The sequence below is a fragment of the Equus asinus genome, chromosome 20 (genome assembly GCF_041296235.1).
Source record: "Equus asinus isolate D_3611 breed Donkey chromosome 20, EquAss-T2T_v2, whole genome shotgun sequence".
Classification (NCBI taxonomy): domain Eukaryota; kingdom Metazoa; phylum Chordata; class Mammalia; order Perissodactyla; family Equidae; genus Equus; species Equus asinus.
Window position 1 is genome coordinate 65,811,999 of NC_091809.1, and position 20,842 is coordinate 65,832,840.

The window sequence follows — 20,842 nt, forward strand, 5'->3', positions numbered from 1 at the left end:
GTGGGAGGAGGGCAGTAAAAGAGTAGAGCTTTTAGCAAGAGGTCAAATAAAGAGACCATCAACTTAATATAGGTTGCGATATACTTAGGTTATTATATATGAACCTCATGGTAATCACAAAGCAGAAACCTATAATAAATACACAAAAACTTAAGAAAAAGGAACCCAAATATAGTAGAAGAAAATCTATCAAACCACAAGGGAAGAGAGCAAGAGAAGAAGAAAGGAACAGAAAAGAACTACTAAAACATCCAGAAAAAGAATAACAAAATGGCAATAAGTACATACTTATCAATAGCTACCTTGAATGTCAATGGACTTAATGCTCCAATCAAAAGGCATAGGGTGGCTTATTGGGTAAAAAAAACAAGACTTTTATATGTGCTGCATACAAGAGACACACTTCAGACCCGAAGACATTCACAAACTGAAAGTGAAGAGATAAAAGATACTCCATGCAAATGGCAATGAAAAGAAAGCTGAGGTAGCAGTACTTATATCAGACAAAATAGACTTTAAACCAAAAACTGCAACAAGAGACAAAGAAGGGCACTACATAATGATAAAGGGAACAATCCAAGAAGAGGATATAACCTTTGTAAATATCTATGCACCCAACATAGGAGCACCTAAATATATACAGCAATTATTAACAGAAATAAAAGGAGAAACAGACAGTAAAACAATAATAGTAGGGGACTTTAACACTTCACTTACACCAATGGATAGATCATCCAAACTGAAGATCAACAAGGAAACTTTGGCCTTAAATGACTCAATAGACCAGATGGACTTAGTAGGTATATACAGAACATTCCATCTAAAAACTGCAGAATACTCATTCTTTTCAAATGCACATGGAATATTCTCCATGGTTTATCACATATTAGCCCAAAAAACAAACCTCAATAAACTTAAGAAGATGGAAGTAATACCAAGTACCTTTTCTGACCACAAAGGTATGAAACTGGAAATCAACTACAGGAAGAAAATCAGAAAAGCCACAAAAATGTGGAGATTAAACAAAATGCTGCTGAACAACGATTGGGTCAATGAATAAATCAAAGGAGAAATTAAAAAATACCTGGAAACAAATGAAAATGAAAATTCTACATGCCAAAATCTATGGGATACAGCAAAAGCAGTTCTAAGAGGGAACTTTATAGCTATACAGGCCTACCTCAACAAAGAAGAAAAATCTGAAATAAACAATCTAACAGTGCGCCTAAAGGAACTGGAAAAAGAAAAACAAACAATGCCCAGGGTCAGTGGAAGGAAGGAAATAATAAAAATCAGAGCAGAAATAAATGAAATAGAGAATAAAAAAAACGGTAGAAAGAAATCAATGAAACCAAGAGCTGGTTCTTTGAAAAGATAAACAAATTGACAAACTTTTAGCTAGACACACCGAGAAAAAAAGAGAGGAGTCTCAAATAGATAATATCAGAAATGACAGAGGAGAAATTACAACAGATACCTCAGAAACACAGAAGATTGTAAGAGAATACTATGAAAAGCTATACACCAACAAATTGGATAATCTAGAAGAGATAGATAAATTCTTAGAATCATACAACCTTCCAAAACTCAATCAAGAAGAAATAGACAATTTGAATAGAACAATCACCAGTAAGGAGATGGAAACAGTAATCAAAAACCTCCCCAAAAATGGAAGTCCAGGACCAGATGGCTTCCCTGGTGAATTCTACCAAACATTCAAAGAAGAATTAATACCGATCCTTCTGAAACTCTTCTGAAAAATTGAAGAGGAGAGGAAGATTCCTAACTCATTCTACAAAGCCAATGTTATCCTGATACCAAACCCAGACAAGGACAACACAAAAAAAGAAAGTTACAGGCCAATATCACTGATGAACGTTGATACAAAAATCCTCAACAAAAATACTAGCAAATCGAATACAGCAATATGTTAAAAAGATCATACATCATGATCAAGTGGGATTTATTCCAGGGATGGCTCAACATCTGCCAATCAATCAATGTGATACACCACATTAACAAAATGAAAGATAAAAATCACATGATCATCTAATAGATGCAGAGAAAGCATTTGACAAGATACAGCATCCATTTATGATACAAATTCTGAATCAAATGGGTATAGAAGGAAAGCACCTCAACTAAATAAAGGCCATATGTGACAAGCCCACAGCAAATATCATTTTCCATGGAGAAAAACTGAAAGACACTTCTCTAAGAACAGGAACCAGACAAGGATGCCCATTTTCACCACTCTTATTTAACATAGTATTGGAAGTCTTAGCCAGAGCAATCAGGCAAGAAATAGAAATAAAAGGGATCCAAATTGGAAAGGAAGAAGTGAATCTGTCACTATTTGCAGATGACATGATTTTAAATATAGAAAACCCTAAAGAATCCACCAAAAAACTTCTAGAAATAATAAATGAATACAGAAAAGTTGCAGGATACAAAATCAACATATGAAAATCAGTTGTGTTTCTATATACTAACAACGAAGTAGCAGAAAGAGAAATTAAGAATACAATCCCATTTACAATTGCAACAAAAATAAGAAAATACCTAGGAAGAAACTTAACCAAAGAGGTGAAAGATCTGTACACAGAAAACTATAAAACATTGTCGAAAGAAATTGAAGAAAACACAAAGAAATGGAAAGATATTCTGTGCTCTAGGATCTGAAGAATTAACATAGTTAAAAAGTCCATACTTCCTAAAGCAATCTACAGATTCAATGCAATCCCTATCAAAGTTCCAAGAACGTTTTTCACAGAAATAGGACAAAGAATCCTAAAATTTATGTGGAACAACAAAAGACTCCAAATAGCCAAAGGAACCCTGAGAAAAAAAGAACAAGCTAGACGGGTCACACTGCCTGGTTTAGAAATATACTACAAAGTTATAGTAACCAAAACAGCATGGTACTGGCGCAAAAACAGACACACAGATCAATGGAACAGAATTGAGAGCTCAGAAATGAACCCACACATATATGGACAGCTAATTTTCAACAAGGGAGCCAAGAACATACAATGGAGAAAGGAAATTCTCTTTAACAAATGGTGTTGGGAAACAAAGGACCAAGAAATCCCCAAAAGTCCTTTAAAAGAGGAAGAATACAGGATAGGAAGGGATTTCCCTACCGTATTTCAAGAGTTATTATAATGACATTAAAATTAAGCAGAGTCGGGGCCCAGCCCAGTGGCACAGTTGTTAAGTTCACACATTCCGCTTTGGTGGCCTGGAGTTCGCCAGTTCGGATTCTGAGTGCAGACCTACACACCACTTGTCAAGCCATGCTGTGCAGGCGTCCCACATATGAAGTGGAGGAAGATGGGCATGGATGTTAGCTCAGGGCTAATCTTCCTCCAAAAAGAAATTAAACAGAGTGGTATTGGCCAAGTGAGAGGCACAGTTCAATGGAGAGAGCCCAGAAGCCAACCTGCATATATAGGTCCTCCTTACATACAACAGAGGGGCTGTTGCAAATCAGCGGGGAAAGGAGAGACTAGTCAATGAATAGTGCAGAGACAATGAGTTATCCTTATGGAAAAGAATGAAACAGAATTCCTATTTAACCTAATCAATTCTGGATGGATTAGGTCAGAAAGGTGAAAGGCAAAATATAAAATTTTAGAGTAATTATTTACGACTTCAGTTTAGGGAAGAATTTTCTATAATAAATACCAACTGTAAAAGAAGATTGACTAATTCAACTATATCAAAGTTAAGAATTTTGTTCCATAATAAAGAGAATGTCTTTTCTGTTTGTGAGAAGGTAACATAAAGGAAATGAAAAGAAAATCTGGAAACTGGAATAAATATCTGCAACATATAACCAATAAAGGATTACTAGATATAAGGAGCTCCTAAATTCCTCACATCAGAATAAAAGAGACAACCCAATAAAAAATGGATAAGTATATTACAGAAGAGGAAACATAAATGGCAAATAAAGATGTGAAAATATGGTCAGCCTCATTAGTAAAATCACAAGGAGGTACCATTTTATACCCACCAGTTTAGAAAATATTAAGAAGCCTGAGAATACACAGTTGGTGAGACTGAGGAACAATGACAACCCTTCTACATTATTAGTAGTTTAAATGGCACAGGCATCCTGGAACACTATGTGGCATTATCTAGTAGTAAAGTTGAATGTGTCATACACTGAAACCTGGCAGTTTCATAACTGGGACTAAAGTCTAGAAAAACTCCCGCTGATATGCATCAGAAGATATGGACAGGAATGTTCAAAACAGCATTGTTTGTAATGGTGAACATTGAGAACAGCCCAAATTTTCACCGACAGGAAAATGGTCACCCAATTGCTCAATATTCATATAAGGCAACACTATATAGGATTGAAAATATCTGAAATTTACCTGTGTCCATATAGGCCAACCTCACAAATGTAAAAGTGAACAAAACAAGCAGATTGCAGAATAATATAGTTAGCAAGAGTGCACTTGGAACAAGTTGAGGGATATTATCATACGTGGTTTCAAAACAAGCCCTGGGATAGATAAACACAGTATTCACCACAGTGGTTAAGTCTGCCGAGGGAGCCGGATTGCATCAGGGAGGCCTCACTGGGGTCCTTCAAATGACCTACTGGTGATAATCTCTCTTACGCTGGGGTGGTGAGTGTGCAGATATGCATTTTTGTCTTTTTTAAAATACTTTGCTCAGATGCTATAAATATTCTTTTGTAAGTATAAATATTTAAGTATATAAAAAATTCTCTGATTTCTGTGCTCATTAAATACTAAAGATGTAAGAGAAGTTATCTAGCCCCTGGCCCATAGTTTCACAACAGAAAACAATATCCCTTTCAGCATGTCTCCCTGCAATTAGAAATTTCTTTTCGTTTCTCTCCTTGCTTTGACAAGGGATAAAATAAATGTCCTTTAGGGAAAGCCAGGGATCCTTCTGGATATCACCTTCATATTTCAAGACATGTTTGCACTTTATTTAAATGATAAATCAGCGGTAATTATCACGCCTTTCTCTGAACTAAACGAAAGTAGATTGCTAAGGGAAGACTCGCCCCAGCCACGAGGACGCAAGAACTGACTGTGAAATGCCTCTTACTTTTTCAGGAGCTTCTACGCCATTAGGACAACTATTATTATACACATTTCACCAATGAGGTTTATGAGAAACAGGGAAGAGAAATGACATGGACAGAATTAACAGCTCTTCATGAGAGAATCAGGGTGGGGATTCCATTTTTCTGATTTCTTCCTAGTCCTGCATTCTTGTGTTTTTGGGGTTTTTTTTACCACATTAAGTTATACATGAAGAATAAATTCACCAATGTTAAAAAGGATTTTAGGCAGCAAACAGGCCAGTAAGAGATTTGTGGATGAGGGATATTTGCCAAAACCACCTATGTGTAATAATTCCCATTTTCTCTCTCTCTGTCTCTTTCTCTTTTACAGACACACACACACACAAACACGCGCGCGCTCGCACACACACAGAGTGGAGGTATCTCTTTGTCCACACAGCATTTTGACATAGAGAAATGAAACTTTAATTACTAGACGTAGGTGGCAATTATAATTTCTAAAACTATAAAGATTTGCTTAGCATGGTCTATGAGGACCTGCATGATCAGGCCCCTGCCTGCCTTGTCATAAAAAGGCCAGATTCACTTTTTATCACCAGCCCTTTCTGACATAGTCTCATAATCTCTCACTCTAGTGTTTTTCCAGGTTAATGCACTTTTTCTCTCTTTCCTTGGAAAGGTAATTTAGTGTGAGCCTCATTTTTGTCTTGGGAAAATAAAAATATTACCTGTTAACATCACAAGTTTGCTGAAAGCACTACAGGACATTGTGTCCCAGTAAGGGCTACTAAAGGCCATGGGAAAAACAACTACAAAGAGAAACTGGGATGGGTACAAGGGAATTTTCTGAGATGATAGAAATGTTCTGTATCTTGATTGTGGTGGTGGCTACACAGGTATATACATTTTCAAATGCACACTTAAATGTACACAAAATGGGTCCATGTGATTGCAAATAAATTACTCCTAAATAGAGTTGACTAAAAATAGAGCACGTGTCTTGTTTAATTAGAGCCATTCATCTCCCTCCAAGGGCATTCTAAGAAGAGACAGAACCAGACAGAAAGATTCAGCCAATAGCACTGTCATCCCCGTTGGTCTACCCACAAATAGAATGCCGAGGAAGGAGGAGGAAAGAAAAGGAAGGGTAGGTCTAGGCGGAAGTCTATAGCCTTGTGTACATTCAGTGGTAAGGGGCAGGGAAGAGTAGAGAGATGTCCTCCTGCCAAAGTCAAGAGAAGCATTGAATCACTCATTGATCTAGGAGTGCCTGTAAGAAGGGGAACCTGGTACCTTGTTGCCCTGCTGGATTCTTGCTGAGATGAGGAATCTGCAAGCCTGCTTGATATTGCCACAGGAGCTAAGCAGGGCATGATGAGGAAGTTCTTGGGAAAGTCTGCCTTGCATTCCCTGAGGTTTTGAGATGTAAATAAGCGTAGAAACTGGAGCCACTTATTTCTGGAGATTTCTGAAGGAAGTCTTGTTGGAGAACTTCAGCAGGGTAGAAGTCACACTGCTTACCATACCTGGGAAGAGGATGGAGGAGGCCACCGCTCTATCCAATTCTCACAGCCACTGGAGAGTGAGAATGATGACCCAGATGGTTCTCAGGATTCAATGGAAGGAGTCCATGGGTTAGAGCAAGGAGCAGGAGTTATATGGTGGCCTAATGAGGCAAAGCACCACAGTGAAAGGGGGTATGAGTGTTGATCACTGCTAGAGTAGATGGGAAACACGGGCCCCTCTCTGAAGGCTCCTCAGTGATGAAGGGAGTCAAGGTGAAGTGTTTACACTACCCCATCCCACCCTCAGGAAAACTATACATATTTGCTACACTATAGGAGCAGAGACTCCGGGAGCAGACAGAACCATGCCAAATCACTGTAGGCCTGGGATACTTGTTCACCACGCTCTGGCCAGTTACTGATGAAGATTCCACCTCAAGTCTCCTCATCTTCTGCCCCCATCCCCACCAAGGGAGTTAGGCCTTGAGATGGAGGTGATGGGGAAGCATCTCAAAGCCAGGCCCTGACCTGCCAGCTCCTACCTTCAACCCGAGCAGCCTATACTGAAGGAAGAGCAGAAAGTTTTGAGATTGGAGTCTGAGCTTGAAGTTTGAAACAAGGGAGAGTTTTTAATAACAGTGAGCCAAAAATATACCTTTTCCAACATATCATTAAGAAATCGGAAGATATGGTCAACATATCCTGGTTGGCAACAGTAATTTAAAAGATAACAAATTTACTTCGTGTTTACAGCCTACTGAGATGAGATGAGATGGCTACATAACAGAAGAAGATAATGCTTGGTAAGTCCTTGACCAAGCACCTAATAAGTGGATGATAACCATTATTTATCCAGGTAGAAAGGAGCCATTAAAAACAATTATTTTATTATTTTATTTTATTTATTAAACAGCTCTTGAAATATTTTCATGTTTTTTTTCTCTTGTTCGTGAATTTAAAACCCATTCATTCTTCCAACTTATATGGTAACTGTTTATTGAGCAGCCAGTCCCTTCTGGGGCAATTAGAGGAATGTGGTCCTTGCTTCATGGAGTGTGCTGTTTGCTAGGCCTCATGAAGACCCCACGAGGCCCCATGCTGACTAGTTTCAACAGTGTCATCTGCTCCCTTGCTGCACCTCCCAGACCCTACCTCCACCTTCCTATCTCACCTCTGCGATTCCTTCTAACCCACCTTTCTTTGCCCCAGAAAAGTCTCAGCCTTCTCAGTAAGACAGTTCCTCCCATTTTAAATAATGCTTTGGAAACATAAACATCCCCTCAACCCCATGTATGGGAAAAGGCACAGAATTTCAAGTCGGATTGGGTTCTCAGTGGGGACTCAGTTCCTGTCCCAGCTCCACCTCTTCCCAGCTGTGGGCAGGCAGCTCCCCTAAGCTCAGTGTTCCTGGGGGGAACAACATCTCTACCTCATGGTGGGGCTGTGAGCATTAAATGAGATAATGGATGTAGAGCACTTAAGCACCTGTAAGTGATACTTATTATTATCATAATGCAGGTGAATTTGAGCAAATCATTTAACCTCGCTGAACCTTAGTGCCCTCGCTTTTAAAACAAAAGTTATTAATAACAGACTTGTCTACCTCATAAGGTTGGTGTCAGAGGTACTGAGATAACAGATGTGAAAGTCATTTTATATATTATAAAGAGCCATTCATGGTAAGCTATTGTTAGCATTCTCAATGATACAGTGCACTGAAAGCTTCTTTTAAAGACTCCAAATAAAAGTGAAAAAGAGAGAAAACAGCCATGATGTTCCCACTGCCTTTCTATGACATTTATAAGCAATCTGGAAATTATCCAACTCCATGAGTTAATGTGATTCCATTTTGAATTGCAGAACTGCAGTTGTAATTTCTGGTTTGTGCTTCTCTTCCTCTGTCTTGACATGCGCAGGGTCAATGAAGAAGACACCAGGTGTGGAATGGACTGGAGTCTCTCCATCCACGCCCTCTGCAGCAGTGCCTCTGCTCGCTTTCTTCACCTCACCCTAGAAGGCTCCATCTCCCTCCAAGAGTTTCAACTCCTCCCGTGGGAGAAACATCAGCTCTCATGAAATGAGGCCAGAGCGTAAGCATTGTTCTACTGGATGAAGAAAATGATTCCACAAAAGCAGACATGGGTACCTTTGAACTGGGATTTGTCATGCTACTGATTGCTTGAGAGAGAAGCAATTATCTGCCATGGGAAAGACTCTTCCCTGGCAGGGCCCCCTCTCCAACGGAAATGTATTTCAGGTTGGGGGGGTACTCAGTCTGTGTTACATTCCTGAGAGCCCCAGAAATGAGGTTCCTGATGCTTATTTACCCAGTCACTGCCAAGGTCTGAACCCGTTGGCTCCCAGAACAGCAGACCAATCCTTCTGCCTCTCAGGTGCTAGGGTGAGTGGAGGTAATACTTGCCCTGTGGCTTACAAGGCGTAAATGTAAAAAAATATGTGAAATTCTTGCAACAGTACCTGACACATAGTAAGAGCTCACTAGATGTAGGATGACCATATAATTTATCATCTTCTATGATTTATCAGGACACTTTTGAAAGTGAAAGGGGCACTTCTCAGGCTGGGTGTTGGGACAAGAGGTATAACCAGGACTGTCACAAGCAAACCAGGATGGACAGTGGGTATGATATTGGCTAGTATTGGTCACGGGGTTGGTTTTCAGACACCGGTGGCACACCACCTGCGGGTCTGGCTGGGACTGGCTCCCTAGGCCACCAGAGCCATGGAGCACTGCTTGAGGCACAAGTGGAGGTGCTTCTCCCTGCTGATCTTCTCAGCCCCCTAAAGGCAGTGGGAAGAACAGTTCGCAAGTGTGAGCTCTCTCTGTTGTTGTAGAGGAGTCATCCTGCAGCATCTGAGCTCCATCACAGGCACCCCGAAAGACTGGGGCTGAAAGTCTCAGTGTCACAGGGTCGTTTTGTCCCCCATTGATACTCCACATGGACAAGCCAGAGAAAACCCCTCATTCAGCCCAGCCCATTTGCCAACTGGTAGGAGTGAGGGTGAAAAAGAATTGTTCCATGATCCAGATAAGGAATCTTCCCCTACTCAGTACATCCTGCCAAATTGAGTGGTTGGTGTGGGGAACAGGTGAGAAGCCCATATTCTATGTTCCCAAAACCACTCCCCAATCTGGTCATAGCCTTTATAGGGCATTAAAACATTTGGTGTGGACTCCTTGTCTTGTAATCTACCACCCTCCCCACCTGCCATATTCATTTACTTGCTCATTCATTCATTCATCCTTTCAGCAACTCCTACAAGCCAGATTCTTTTCTTTTTTAAAGGTTGGAACTGAGATAACAAGTGTTGCCAATCTTCTTTTTTTTTTCTGCTTTTTCTCCCCAAATACCCCCAGTTGTATATTTTAGTTGTGGGTCCTTCTAGTTGTGGCATGTGGGACACCACCTCAGCATGGCTTGACAAGCGGTGCCATGTCCCAGCCCGGGATCCAAACCAGCGAAACCCCAGGCTGCCGAAGCGGAGTGCGTGAACTTAACCACTCAGCCACGGGGCCGGACCCTACAAGCCAGATTCTGTTCTAAACAATGAAGATATAGTAGTGAATAAGATCCAAAAGTCCTTACTCTATCACATTCTGGAGTTGTGCTGTCCAGTATGGCAGATAATAGCTATATGAAGTGATTTAAATTTAATGTAATAAAAATTAAGTAAAATTAAGAGTTCAATTTTCTAAGTTGCCATAGCCACATTTCAGGTGCTCGACAGTCACGCATGGCTCATGGCTACTGTGCTGGACAGCTCAGAAATAGAACCTTTCCATCATTACAGAAACTTCTATTGGATCGTGCTGTTCTAGAGGGAAGAGAAGAGTAGAAATACCTAAATAGACAAATATAGATCAGGCGGCAATGAAAGTGCTTTGGAGAAATATTAAGTAAAAGAAAGTGCCTAGAGAACATGCTGGGGTAAGGGAGATGGGGCATAGGGTGCTGGGGGAACATCTTCCTGATAATCACAGCTGATCTCTCTGTTAAAATATTTGTTTACCAATTGTTGAACAAGCATGGCCTGGAGCCTTTCTACTTGCCCTCTCTACCAAGTTGGCTGTCCTGGCCCCTTTTTTGGAACATTCCCCACAATTCAGCTACTAAAACATGAATTCCTGGCTCACAGGATACAACCAGGGCCCTGTTCCTACTCTCAGCCCTTGAATGCTCTGACTTGTCAGTCCTCATACCACGGAGTCTAAAAAACATTTTGATTAACACCCTTTCTGAGATGCCATTTAAGCACGTCTCAAAGGAAATGAAAGGAGTAGCCATGGGCTATATTCCCACTATAATAGCAAGTGCAAAGGCCCTGAGGCTGGAGCATACTTAGTGTAGTCCAGGGAAAGCAAGGAGGTCACTGTGGCTGGAGCATTGTGAATGAGGCTTCCAGAAAGTAGTAGAAGAAAAAAATCAGAGGAATAAGGGAAGCTGTGGATCATGGAGGGCCTTGTAGGTCATTTGTGTCATTTTTTTCAAATGTTACAAAAATGTTGCACAAAAACAACCACAAAACCCAGTGGCTTAAATCAATAAGCGGGGCCGGCCCCGTGGCTCAGCAGTTAAGTTTGCATGTTCTGCTTCTCAGCGGCCCGGGGTTCGCCGGTTCGGATCCCTGGTGCGGACATGGCACTGCTTGGCATGCCATGCTGTGATGGACATCCCACATATAAAGTAGAGGAAGATGGGCACGGATGTTAGCTCAGGGCCAGGCTTCCTCAGCAAAAAAGAGGAAGACTGGCAGTAGTTAGCTCAGGGCTAATCTTCCTCAAAAAAAAAAAAAATCAATAAGCTTCTCCTACTGCTGTGAGTCTATGCTTCAGCTGGGATCTGATGATCTTGGCCAGGCATGGCTTATCTCAGCTGGACTTGCTCAGGGAGGGTCAGGTAGTATCTTGGCCCAAGGCTGGCTATTCTAGGATGGCCTCATTCCCAGGTCTGACTGTTGACTGGCTGCCATCTGGGGCAAGGAAGTGACTAGACCACGTGTCTCTTCACTATCCTTCAGGCTAGCCTGGGCTTGTTTACATGGCCACAGCAGAGTTCCAAGCTCAGAGGTGGCATCCTATCCTTTACACTGAATTCTGCCAAAGCAAATCCCAGGATCAGCCCAGCTTCAAGAGATGAGGAAATAGACTCGACCTTTTGCTGAGAGGAGCTGTGCAGTTGCTTTGAAAAGGAGGCAGATACAGAGAAGGGTGGAGAATTGCCACTGTTTATGTAATCTATTTACTACACCGTTGTAAAGACTTTAACTTTTACTCCGAGTATCAGGGACGCCATTAAGGTTTGCCATTAAGGGAAAGAGGATGTCACATGATTCAATTTATTAGTTTTAAAGTGACCCCTCTGGCAGCTGTGTTGAGAATAGACTGTAGGGGGCAGGGGCAGAGGCAGGGATACCAGTTAGGAAGTGTTGCAACAAACTAGGAGAGAGATAATGGTGATCTGGGAAATGATACTAGTGGTGGAGTTGTAAGAAGAGAGATTCTGGATTATGTCAAAGTCAAGCCAATGGATTAGATGTGAATTAGAGAAAGAAAGGTATCAAGGATGGCTCCAAGTTTGTTGGCCTGAGCTGCTGGAAAACTGGAGTTGCCATCCACCAAAGTGGAGAAAGTGAGAGGCAAAGCATGTTTGTCAAGAAAGATCAGGTGTTTCCGTTGGACTATTAAGCTTGATGTATCTATTAAACATCAAAGTGGCAATGTTGGTTACACAGTTAGATGCACTAGTCTGGATTTGGGATGGAGAAAGAAATGTGGCGTTGTTGGCATATAGGTGGTATTTAAAGGCATGAGTTTGGAGGAGATTGCCAAGGGAGTGAGTGTAGTTAGGGAAGAAAGGAAAAGACAAAGGACTGAACCCTGGAGCCCTCCAACATGAAGAGGAGAAAGCTTCACAGAAGCCTGAGAAGGAACAACAAATGAGGTAGAGGAAAAACCAGAAGACATGGTCTTCCGGGAGCCACATGTGGAAAGTAGATAAAGGAGGAAGGAGTGGATCAGTTGGATCACTACCACATGTAGCTTCCATCTGAGAAGCTCTTGGAAGATGGAAGGCTTTGGAGTGTTTCTCCGGAATGAAGAAATGTCTTTCCTCAATCTTATAGATGTTAATAGAGAAGCATGTGGCCATAGTCTTTGCCTGAGGGTATCAGTGAAAATAGGGAGGTTGAACTAGAGAGACCCATTCACCTCCTCTTGCTAGAATTCTCCAAGAAGCTGTCTCTGGCTCCCAGGACAGGAATATCAGCCCCGTGGCTGTGCAGGGGTCCACATTCCTCAGAAAGTCAAGGAAAGAGAAGCACCACTGCCTGAAATGTTGTAAACACCAAGAAATGTTGAGTAAAGACTGAGTAAATGAATGAAGTTTGGAAGGAATGGATAAACGAAGACTAACCATGGTCATAAACTACAGTTAGTGAACAAGAAATGAAAATAAACAGGTAAAGTCTGGGGCCTGAGAAAGCAAAACATGGGTGACTTGAGACAAGAAGTTTCCTGTGGAATTGCATTGATCACAGCCCTGGCCTCCACTCCCTCACATCTTTTCACCCTTTACCCCACTCTCAGAGAGCCAGCGCCATACTTCCTCTTCATCACTCTAAAGGAGCTTCTGGCTCTTCCTTAGAAGTAGCTCGACAGTGGACATGGAGTAACAGAACCTAGATTTAAGGCCAAGGTCTACCAAGTATTAGCTGAATTAATATCTGAGTTACATAGGATTGTTGTGAAGATTTTTTTTAATGAAGCTTATGAAAACACCTTGGAAACTGTAAGCGGTTATCCAAATGTAAGGAAAATTATTTCCCAGAGAACTAACAGGGTAAATACCCAGAGAAATAGTGTCAGGGGAGAAACAGAGAGTTGAAAGACAGCTTCACACTGAGGGAAATGAGGGAAGGTGGGAGTGTACACTTAGGAGAAAGGTGGCAAAGCAGATAAAGGTGAGCTAATTGCAAGATGGTGGCCAGAAGTTGTATTAGGATGACATCATGACCTCCCAACTCTTCAGTGAAGTTTCTGCATTCGAGAATAAGCATGAGCAAATTTCATTCCCTGCAAGGAAATCAGCAGCTTTGAGGTAGATGATGTGGGACGGAGGAGCCAGTCTCAGGAGTGGAGACACTGAGAAGCCTGAAGAAGTAAGGTTGGGACATGCAGATGGCACAGCAAAGAGCTTCTGATGGTATGATCACTCTCTGTGGAATGGAATTCAGACCAAAGAAAGGGACAATCTCTGAGGGGAAAGCAAGCCTAGAGTGGAATTCAGCCCACACACATATACAATATGAGGTGAATTATTTGGTGTATATAATAGATTCTATGGGACCTCAAATGATACAGCTGAAATAATCCAAGAGTTTTATAAAAGAAATATTTTCCTCCATTTTTTGCCTTCTTTTCTACCTCCCTGGTCTATTACCATCTTTTATTTTCCTTTTGTTATGTCTTTTTGCCCTCCCCTACCTGTGCTTGAGAGTGGCTTTACAATTTTAACGATTGAGTCTAAAGAGTTGTCTCACCAGCATCCTCACTGGCTCCCTCTCCCCTTGTGCCACTACCAGCATTAATGTTGCTGGGAATGGGCCCTCCATGAGACAACACAGATTGTGTTGACTTGTCTATGACCCTTTCCCACCCCACTCTCCTGCCATACTATCCACCCTGTCAGACAAAAAAGGAAAAATGCAGGCACCATGAGGATAACCCAGAACAATGTACACAGTTTCCAACATAAACTCAGCAGCTCAGGGCTCCCACCCTGCAGAGAATCCAATAACTTTTGCTGAGCCATCCAAGCCCAAGGAAAAGCAACCCACTGTGAAAGAACAAAGGCGGCCTTAGCCCAGGCCTGTACCCGCCAGTCGGGAGAGGCAGGCGACAGCACCTCCGGGCAAGCATCGTCCTTGGAGGGCTGCCACGCTGGCCGCCCTGAGCATGACAAGGCCAGGGAGGGGCCTAACAAGCCCCAGTCAATGAGAAACAGATCTGCCCTAAAAATAATAATGAATGAAAAGGCACAGTTACAAAGTCTTGCCTCTGAGCTGGTCTGGCACATAATCAGACCTACTGATATATTCAGAAGGAAAAATCCATAGTCAGGATTTGGAATCCTTTGGGTCAACTAGTCATCGGCAAACAGGTCCAAAGACCTTCCCTTTGTTTTACCAGCAGGCATTCCAAGAAAGGACTCTTGGCCCTGACAGCTGTCCTTCTCCAACAGACTCGGCACTTGTCAGTGCTGGAATGACTGTGAACTGGCCTATTTGGGACCAAGGGATGGACTAGATGAACTTATGAGGTCATTTTATTCCAGGTCAAACAGGCAGAGCTAATGAGACTGGTACCTGTGACTCAGGAAGAATCTATTGGTAAGGGAATGGAAGCAAAGATCAGAAGAAGGGAGTAGGAGGAGGAGGGTCCTTCTCAGTCTTCAAATATTTGTTGAGCTCTCCTTGAGAGCCAAGCATAGTGGAAGAGGGGTGCAAAGACAGCAGACACCATCCCACCCTCAAGGTGCTTATGAGATTATATATCTAAAAATGCTTTCAAAATAAGTTAAGGGGGTGAGAGATGATGATGATCATAATGATGATTGTTACCAAAGATGGCTGGAGATCGTCTAGCTCTTGGACCAGCAAGGATTGATTGATAGAACTGCCCAGAAGTCTGTATTGAGAAAGTTTCTGATGGCTTGCATGGGTTCAGGATCAGCAAAAATGAGTGTTTTGATATGTCAATGTTGTCTGTAATGGATGGAAGAGAATGCTGTGTATTCTATGACCTGAGTTCCAGTCTAAAGCCTAGTTTACAAATAAGAAAGCTGAGTTCTGGAAAGGGGAGGTGGCAAAGTTGAACAGAACCAGCACTAGATTGTCACAACTGCTCATCCTGCCCTGGGAAAGCAGGACATCTGGGCACAGTGCAGAAGGAGCAGGCATCCCATGGCACACAGGCGCTCAATCATGGGGAGGAAGAGAGGAAGGAAGGGAGGGGCTGGGAAGGCTGCAGGATGCCACAGAGCAGCACCACACAAAAATACGCTTGGTTTTCAATGAAACGACAGCTCCTGCTTAACTCTCCTTCCCTTCTCTTTCCCTGAGCACGTGAAGTCAAGGTGAAAGTCGCCAGGAAAGTGGTAGAACTTTCCGATAGATCTACCCTGGGTTGAATTCTAAAGGAATATTACTGATTTCTTAAGAAGAAAGGTATCATAGGCCACAACTTATGATTAGTGGGAATTAAAGCACACCTTTTATTCTGCATGATAGTGTATTGCGTTGTGTGTCAGTCCCTCTTCACGAAATTGAAGATTCCATGAAGGTGGCAGTGTCTTTCCTGTATTTCCCAGCACCTATTCAGACTATGTAAATAATAGGCATTCAGCAAATGCTTATTGACTGGATAAATGAATGAAGAAATGAATCATTTAATTTCCTTTTGGGAGGGAGGAATCCAGACATTTAGGAATCAGTCTTCTGGCCAGGGGAGAGAACAAACATGCACTTGTAGTAGTAAGCCTTATTTAATTATGGTGGGCTTGGAACTGCCTGCTCAGCCATTCCAATCAGGGAGAAAATAATGATAATAGCTAACATTTATTGAGGAATTATTATGTGCTTGATGAAAATAAATAAATCAGGACAGTTGCTTTAACAAACAACTCTAAAAAATCTCAGTAGTTCAAGCCATAACTCAATACCGATTGGCAGGGGCACCGAGAGAAGTGCCAAGCTCTACACAGTCTCAGGGACCCAGGATCCCTCTATATAGTGTCTCTGCCTTCCCTGAGCCCTGGAGTCCTCCTCTGGATCCTCTGCATTCACCCAACGGATGAGGAAAGAGAGGGTACAGAGGATCACAGGGAGATTTCAGGGATTGGCCTCAGACTACATAACATATATCACTTCCAGCCACATTCCATCGACCAGAACTGAGTCACACAGCCTCACTAGATGCAAGGAGACTGGAAACTGTAGTCTGTTGGTGAGCCAGAAAGAAGAGGAAACAGTTTTGCTGTGTATCCAGCAAGTCTCTGCCACAATGCATTATCTCATTTAATTTTGAAGACTATCCTATAAAGCAAATACTATTTTGATTCCAATTGTGGAGACAAGCAAACTGATGAGGCTCAAAGAGGAAAGTACTGTCCATATAGTAAATAATAGAACTGGGAGCTGGTCCTAGGACTGCCTGTAAGACCAGCTAAGCTATGCTTTTTCGTGACTGGGATTCAGTTATGTTGCCCTATTCCTCCCTCTTCCTTCCTGCCTCACGGAGCCTCCCAGTGCTGATTTTGGCTCTCCTGGACCTAAACTGCCAGTGATACATAGCCATTTGGCACCAGAACATGCATTATCTTATCTATCCCCCATTGTACTCCCATGTGGTAGGTATTATTATTAGCTCTACTTTACCAGGGAGGAAACTGAGATTAGATAGGTTATATAACTTGGCCATGAACATACAGCTAATGAGACGCACATTTGAACACTGTATCTTGCTCTTTGGCCTGGAACTTTGGAAGACCTCTCTCTAAAATTTAAAAAAAAGAAGATTAAAAAATGTTGAGTCCCAAAAAATGCAGCAGTCTACTTTTTTATGGAACAGCCCAAAGTGTTTGGCATTGAGGTCACCAAAATCAGACAGGCTCTTTACTCTTCAGGCCTAATTCTACCTGCAAGGTAGGAAAATCAAGAGCATTCAACAGCCTCTGGCCTTATGAATTATAATTAGATTGGCACATCAACTCTTGAAAAAGTTCTTTCAGCCAAAACCATCCAGGAAATGAAGACTCAGATAAATAACAAGGCTGATGCAAGACTAGGGAAAAACTCCAGACTCAACTAGGGGGTGGTCTCTCCAGGCCAACAGCATTGTTCACAGCTGGGTCACTGGGTGCTGACGTGGAAGGCTTTGTCTGCTGGGCTCTCTTCCTTTCTCTCTCATCCTCACCCTTATCCTGACCAGGACACCCTCTCCCCAAGCTATTAACTCATGGAGTTTGTTCCTTTATCCCACCCTCCTTGGGTATGCAGGTGCTATCACATGTCGTGTACTGGTCCTTAAGGGGAGAAAACAGGAAATGAAGCTAATTAAAACTGCTGTACTGTAGAGAAAAAAATTCATGATGATAACAATAATGCAAACAGGATTTGGGCAGATCGGCAGACGAAAGGAAAAATAACAGGGGATTATGAGTCTTTGGGACATTTGATTTTACAATATCTTTAATTATGCAAGCTACTGTGGTCATAGGAACACAATATAGAGTCCCAGACCCTATGGGATGTCAGCTCTCTGCCTTCTTTACACAAGCCCAGGCTGGATTTTTTTTCTCAAGACTACAGCCTCAGATCTTCCTTCCCAAGATATCATTCACCCCCATCACACATTCTCTCCGGCCAGTCTTCTTGAGATTGACTGCCACTGGCAGTGATGGCCTACAAAGATGTGAGTAATCCTTCCTGCTGGAATCTTTCCTGTTGGAATCTACTCTAGGTGAGTAGAGCTTATCTACTCCCATATCCAGAGAGGCAACTTGGACCAGAGTGGTTAAAAGGCTGACCCAAGGTCACACTGCTGGTTTGGAGGAGCCAGGACACCTGGGTCTCTAGGCTTCAAGCGTGGAGAGTCTCTCTGCTAGACCACACTTGAGTGTGCAACTCTGGGTATACGAAATGGTTATGGATTCTACTCTATTCCTCATAAAAAACAAAACCTAGGTCAAAGGGTCCTTCCAGTGTTCTTTGCTGGATTCCTGAGAAGTCGGTGGTGTCACTGAACACTCGCCCTCTTCTCCCACCCACTCAAACTTTCCTAGAAACCTGGATCTTATCATTTCCTATTTCTCTCCATCTAAGCTGAACTTATTTGCCCCTACCTGAAATATCTCTCTCGTCCTAATTCCCAAAGCAACGAACTCAGTTTATCCCCTTCTGTGATCTCCCTCACACTCTGTCAGAAATCTAAGATCCTTATATTTATTGGCCCTCCATGGCCTTTCCACATTTTAACATTTCTGTCTATAATAGAAAAAAAATCATCCTTTATCCACACACTTAAAAGTTTTCCAAATAAAAATAAGGTCATTGATGATTTCACTAGGTCTTACATAAGCCCGCTGCTGCCGATCTCTCCACCTTCTTCCCTCACCATTCTGCCCTGCTCTCACCGTGCTCCTGCCACACTGAGTTCTGTTCAGTTCTTTAGAAAACACTAAGTTCTCTCTTGCTGCATGCTCTTTGACATGCCACTTCCTTTGTCAGAATCTCACCCCACAAACTACTCTCCCCCACCTGTTAGTGCCAAACTTCTACTTAAGTGTCAAGACTCAGCTTACGTGTTACTTCCTCTGGGAAATCTCCCATGATCTCTCTAATTAGGTTAGGTCTCCCACTAAATCATCTCAGATCAGCCTGTTCTTTTCTTTTATACCCCTTACTGTAAATATGATTGTACAATTATCTTTATAGTTTTAACTTTTTGACTATGTCCTCCAACAGACCATAAGTAAGGTCCATGAGCAAATGATGAGAAGGGACTAACACTGTGCACACACACATTCTATAGTACTCTCAGAACGCTGAGCTGATGTGCCTTATCATGTAATCTTTGCCTATATGTGGAAACACCTGGCAGGAGTATAAATCCAATTGTGGCAGAAACCCCTACAGTGATGGATACATAGTAAATCTTCATTGAATGAGTGAATAGACAGATGGATGTTGATAAAACCCTCATAAAAACTTGAGAGTTGAGAAAGGGGTGCTAGTTTGCTAGTAAACTCTTGACAAACGATATAAAATATTGCCAGTGTGGGAGTATAAATTTGTCTGCTATTTCTCTTGGTCACTTCCGTGTTTTTGTTTCTCTCTCTTTCTAGGAGCCTCTGTATTAGTTTTCTATTCTGTGGAACAAATTACCAAAATTGTAATGACTTAAAACCACACATGTTTATTACTTCATTGTTTCTGTGGGCCAGGAGTCCAGGCACAGCTTAATTGGATCCTCCACTTAGGGTCTCATAAGAATGCAATGAAGGTTATGGTCAGGGCTGTGTTCTCATCAGAGGCTCGACTATGGAAGGATGTGCTTCCAAGCTCCCTCAGGTTGTTGACAGAATTTATTTCCTTGTGACTATAGGATTTATGGCAGCTTGCTTCTTCAAAGCCAGAAACAGCATGAGAAAGAGCCTCTAGCAAGATTATATAAATGTAATCATATTTACCCCATCACCTTTGCCATATTTCACCAATTAAAAACAAGTCACAGGTCCCTCCCATAATCAAGGAGGCAAGGGGCTTATACAAAAGTTTGCATTCCAGAAGGCAGGAACCATGGGGGTCACCCTACTGTCTGTCTGATGCAGTCTGAACTCTGGCCCCCAATGATTCACATCCTCCAACTCTCAAAATACACTCATCCCCTCCTAAGATTCTCAAGATTCTTATTCCATTATGGCATCAGCTCCAAAATTTCATTATCTAAATCAGATCCAGATGAGGATGAGGCTTCTAGGCATAACCTGTTAAGTATACCTCCTGTGGCACAATTCCTCTCCATCTGTGGAACTGTGAACCTTAAAGAGACAAGTTTTCTGTTTCAAAATACGCAATATACAGTGGTGGTACAAGCATAGGATAACAGTATAGATGCTCCAGTTCAAGGCTAAAATGGAAGATTACAAATGTCCATAGTGGCTTTGAAATCCAGCTGGTCAAACACTGGAAGATCCTTAATACTATTTCAAGATGTATGAATAATTCTCTATGGCTGTTGGCTCTGGCTTCTGGGCTCTTGATTCCACTTTCCGTGTCACTCTTTTTTCATAAAAGGTAGTATATGTTTGCACCTGAGTAGCTTATCAGTCTACTTGCAACCAGTACAATTTAGGGGACTCAGCTGCCTTCTTTCATTTTGTACCCTTTCTGTCTCTTTCAGTCCATGTTGATGGTGTTTCTACGGAAATCATTTTCTCAAGAACTTTGTGAGTCTCCTGTGGATTTCAATGGAATTCACTCCATTAGACAAAAGTCACATCTACAGATCTTTTCAAGATAATCTTTTCTCTATATTTGGCTCCTGCAGAGATGGCTGAGGCACAACACTACTCTTGTGCTTTCTAGAAGCCCTATAGTTAGAGAAGATAAATGTGAGGCACACCCTTAGCATCTTAAAAGAGCTCTTCGGGTGATTGAATAGTCTGACCTTTGTGCTTTCTTA

The 20,842-nt window shown here is 42.0% G+C and overlaps 1 long non-coding RNA gene across 3 annotated transcripts in view; it reads right to left on the minus strand.

The window, feature by feature from the left end:
• LOC139041114 (uncharacterized) overlaps positions 1-20,842 on the minus strand; it is a 229,874-nt gene that overhangs the window by 93,808 nt on the left and 115,224 nt on the right. The window lies entirely within an intron of this gene.